The sequence below is a fragment of the Pinus tabuliformis genome, chromosome X, assembly GCF_031772625.1.
Source record: "Pinus tabuliformis cultivar Carrire ecotype Pingquan chromosome X, CPIR1, whole genome shotgun sequence".
In the NCBI taxonomy this organism is placed as follows: domain Eukaryota; kingdom Viridiplantae; phylum Streptophyta; class Pinopsida; order Pinales; family Pinaceae; genus Pinus; species Pinus tabuliformis.
In genome coordinates this window covers 939394129-939399473 of record NC_142308.1, presented here as the reverse complement: position 1 = coordinate 939399473, position 5345 = coordinate 939394129, and the positions used below count along the sequence as shown (strand labels likewise).

The 5345-nt window shown below is 38.2% G+C and overlaps 1 pseudogene; it reads right to left on the bottom strand.

Moving 5' to 3' along the window:
* Positions 1 to 496: 496 nt before the first annotated feature.
* LOC149142794 (protein RTF1 homolog pseudogene) lies at positions 497 to 889 on the bottom strand (annotated as a pseudogene).
* Positions 890 to 5345: the final 4456 nt, after the last annotated feature.

The window sequence follows — 5345 nt, the reverse complement described above, 5'->3', positions numbered from 1 at the left end:
CCTTTTGGAACATTATATACCATTTTTTAGCAGAATGGTTGAGACAAAAAAACACCCTTGAACTTTAGATGTCAAGAAAATACAGCCTATATTTCTAACACATTGTTGATTTCATGCCTGCCAACAATCCATGATGTTGCTACTGTTAAAAGACAATCCTTGGTTGACTAGGTTATTGCAGTTGTGCTTTAAAGTGCCTATAATGGCACACTACATATAGAATTTGAAACAATTTACAAAAATGTTCACTTTAAGGCTTTTCTGCGTATGTTTCTGGCAATCCCAAAAGGAAATTTCCGAATCTTTCATATAAAAATTAAATGGGGAAACCAACAAGCAGAGAAAATATCATTATTTAGTTTCACAGCAGGCCTCTTCTACGCTTGTAATCATTCACAGTTAATGTCAGATTATGCCTCCTTCCATCGTTGCTAGGAACTTGCACTCCACAAGTTGACTCAATCTTCTGCTTTCTAGCCATAAAAACTAAAGGGGCCCCTTGAGCACCCCCATACTTCTGCAGTCAAGCAAGTGAAATTGGAAGTTCAAAATCATGCAAAGAATACACCCTTGCATCTTCTGATACAGGAGCATCAGTGTCGACAAGCTTTCCATCATCCTCAGCAGTTTCTATTGCTATGGCTTCCTCTACTTTGGCTGCATCTGCCTCTTTGTTCGCATCAGTGTTGTCTTCAGCAACCTTCACCTTTGTATCATAATAATTTTGAGATTGAGTCCAACTCCGAGTGAAAGGATCATACCCTGCTTCAACTGATTTAAGATTAAGGTTTAGAGGCTTGATCTCAGAAGCGTTCTTGAAATTTTCAGCCTTGTTTTTCTTATTCATTTCTACTAGCATCAAGGCTTTTGCATCCTTGCTTTTGCTCTGAAGAGAGGACTTCTAGTTCCTTCAATCTCACTTTAGTTCTCTCAACTTCTGAATATCATGCCTGCTCTCCGCTAGCTCCATCTCTCTTCTAACCCTGTCCTTTTCAGCAGCCACATTCGATGGCCTTTTGGAAGCCAACTTCTTTTCCTGCAACATTTGTTTTACAGTTTCTGCAGAATACACAAATTCATTTATCTTTTTTAGCGCATTTATTTTTTCCTCAAATTCTGCTCGACTAATCATCCCACCACCACTGAGTTCTACTTCCCGTTCCCAATATGAAAACTCTTTCTCAAGTGGAGGTGAATCAGACACCCTGGCCATCTGTCATCTTGTTGCATTGCTCTTGCTACCCCAGAAACAATTCAAATACTTGTATGTGGTGCGGTTCTCAAACTTGTATTGTTTATCAGGGTCTGTCACATCAACATTTTTTACCATGCAAAGATGGTAAGTACTCTGTCCTGACCTGGACATTCCTATCCCAATTCTTACAAAGCAGCCCAAAATGATATTCTCAAAGAATGGTTCCATAAACCACTTGGAAAGTTTTGATCTCCTTATTGTTATGCTTCTAATATCTTCAAAGCTACTCCCTATCTTCATCATCTTTGTTTAAATCACTTCCTATGGATAATTCGCTATCGGAATCATCACAACAACCCCTGTCACCATCATCCTTGTCACCAGAATCAAATCTCTTTTTCAGTGGCATTCTTGACCCAGAAGCCTTCCTATTTGTTGTCCCAGCATCATCTGAATCATCTTCATCAATGTATTTCGAGTCACTGCCATCATCTGAATCAGAATCTTCCAGTCTCCCTTTCGCAGGATTTCGGTTTTGCTTTCCATCATTGGTAGATGTTCGACCAGCTGCTTCTAGCAGCAAATGCTCCAGTTCAGCCATAACTTTTTTTTTCCCCTCTAAACACCCACGTCGATTAAATAGTCCGTTCGCTGGCTAGAGCAGAGACTGCAAATACCACTCCTCAATAGATCTTCAAAACCTAAAACCTACGGTCCATCAAACAGATTAAAATTGTGAGAGGCAAACCACACCATGGAGCTTAATAAATGTACATCATCGACATTACGTTTTGTAATACATGGTCCTTACAATGAAACGAACATTACTATCTCAATTAGTTCAAAAGAACCCTTAGACCTGTAAAGAAAGCACATTGAACATAGAGATGGCAAATTTCAAAAATATTTAAGTAACATAAATGGATGGAAAGGTACAAAATGCAACCTGTTCTCTGACATCATCACTGGCAACACTAAGAAGTTGCACAAACTTGGGCACAGCTCCATGATCAATCACAACTCTGGTATGCTCTGAGGTTCCGGACGCAATATTTGTTAAAACCTAGGCTGCCTCAAACTATAATATGACCAAATTAAAACGATATTAGATTACCACAATATAATGCCAATTCAATACTTAGAATCTCAACTGGAAAACAGATCATACCTGAAGCTGAGGGAAATCATCCCTTGCAAGAAACTCTACAAGTCGAGGGACCACATCCGCAGCGATAACTTCCTCAATTGGAGGACTACCTTCTGTCACATATATTTTTTCAGATGGCCATTTCCTAAAGACAAAATAAAATGGTAATAAAGATACATATACTCAAGACTATTACCAACAGAGAGAAGCTTCCTGAATTGAGTTGGTGCTTCTAACTGCATGGTAGGATCATCGGACCAGACCCCTGCTACCATTGCAGGAAGACTCTCCAACTGTAACATATCCAACATAATCTTAGTAAGACTCCCTTGTTATATTTTGGCTATAACATATTTTGGCTTAAGTTAAGTCATTATTTATATGTAATTGATGCACAATTGTAAATAGAAATTTAAACCCATTGTCCTTGCATGTCCCACAGTTGGACATTACTTGTCATGCAAATTGCAACATGTTGTGTTGCCTTACTTGTCATGCAAGTTGCAACATGTTGTGTTGCCTTTAAAAACATGTTATAAAGTAAGCAATTTCAAAAAATAGAAATTTCAGCTGAACAACCAATGAGATCATTGTTCAATGGTGTGTCAGGCAACGCACCAAAGATCTAGTCTTCCACAGCACCAATAAACGGTTGGGACAAAATTTAAGCACTGTCTTATTTTTATGGAAAGAGCAACTCCCTGTTGCTGCAGCTTGGCAAAACAAAAGTGATTGTGATGCATGGTTCATCTTAGAAGACCCCAAAACTGGGCCACTTGCAATGCCTAAGATAGTCTAGCCCAAATGTAATCCTTCTGGAATTTAAAGGAAGCACATCTCCCCATTTGCATAAGTCCATTTTTTGGATTGGAAAACAAACTTTCTGGGCACCCGAATTGAATTTGAACTATGTGTACAAGTTTCCAGGATAGCTGAAATGGGGAGATGGGAGGAGGGGTGTTTAGAACGACCAGAGCACACCCCAAACATTTCATGGGTTGGCCAGTCGGGAACTCATGAAATAGAACTAATTTACTGCATAAATATCAATTTTTATTGGTTCTAAGTTGCTTTTTTTATTGCACTTGCCTTTCCAGGGGAAGTGGATTACATATACATATATACTTTACTGGCATAAATATCATTTTTTACCTGCCTTTCAATAATTTAATTTTCCAACCCCTATCTGAAGCACGGCTATCAGTTTCTCCGATATCTTCCCTCTCTTTAGTGGTTGGGGATTCAGTATGAGCGCTGCGTTCCTCACTACTGTTGGAAACAACTTGCATATGTATATATATATATATATATCAAATTATAAGTTCCCGCCATGCCGAATATTGCTACCACGCCACATGCTAACTGCACGTCGTTCAGAAATCCCCGCATGCGCCCGACAACCTAGCTTGGCATGCCCATTGTGGAGTTGGGATTCGAACTGTGAACATGGAGTAGGGCCGACATCAGGCCTCCCACCACAGAAGCCACTCCGCTCAACAGCATTGTGGAGACCAGCATCGCTCGCCGTCCGAATTTTTCTAACATGACCGCGGGGACTCTGAAACGAACGGCAGAACGAAGATGCAATACAAGGCCGAGGGAATCGAACTCGCGACGTATAGTCCCAATCCCATGACGCCCGATCCATGGAACACACAGATCCCGTGGAACTGCAGGATTCGAACCCGTGCTTCATGGAAAGGAAATCCTCAAAGGGTTTCTCTATGTTGCAGTGCCAGTTGGGCTCATAGTCTGCAAAAATCATGACCATCGTATGAAAGGCCTCCAGAGTCCATGCGAGGCTCGACAGAAAAAAATGCTTAATCTGCCACCGTCCGAACTCTACGGAGATCAGATCTGAAGCTAAATCTGGATCGTATTTGGATGTGCTAGCACTCGCACCACTATAAGTGTTCGAGCCTGAACAATAACGCTGAAGACAGAGAGGCGAATGGGAATAACGCTGAAGACAGAGAGGCCAATGGGTTGGGAGACAAAATGACAGTGTGAGGATCAACGACCCAACTTGGTTCAATCGTCTAACACCATAAATCCACGGTCAACAATAGGACACGTCATCCACTGGGCAATTCATTTCAAAAGGAAACGCCTTACGGCGTAATAAAACATCATATATTTGCCATTAGTAATTTGTTTTTATGGTGGAAATAGATGTTATTATTTTTTTTTTAGTTTTATTAACCTCGAAATGGACTTATGGTTTTTAATGGAAGCCTTTTAAATAATGATCTTCGATGATATTTTATGATAGACCCACTTTTTCTGCCAAAAATCAACATTTTTTTTATGGTAAAAGTGTTAATGTATGAGTTTTGGACCCTCTCGCTCTCGTTTTGGGCCTTAAATTATACTTTGTATTTTTTTTAATATTTTAAGAGTTTTAGCATAAGAGAGTTGGCTATCCAGTGTTTCATTTCCATTCACTCTGCGCAAAGTGAAATTTTACCACCAACAAAATAGAATGGTTTTTGGTTTTTTGTTTTTTTTGTCTTTTTCTTATTTTGAACTTTTTGACCCTTTCAACCATCGGAAACTTTCGGTCTAAATAAGAACCCTGTGTTGCCATTTTTTATTTCTTATTGCAGCCGAATTAGGGGTATATGTCATTTTTATGGGTTTTTAATGGATGTCTTTTAAATAATTTATATTTAAAATTGAAAAATATTAAAATGTGTAAAATTTTTCAATTTTTAATATAAATCGTATGAAAAATTATAGTTAGTGTAATTATATAAAAAAATATGTAATAAGATTTTTAATTATGGAAATCTAGCATTACTTTGTTATAAAAATTTTTAATTTTAAATAGGCTTTGTTATAATATAATGGGTTAATATCATGGTTTATATGTGCTAGATACTCAAAAACATTCATAACTCATTTCATATGACACTTATTTAAATAACATTTTTTTATTTAATCAATTTAATTAAAAGGGAAAAAGGGACATAACTATTTTGGAGATAAATCTCAACTTTTGAT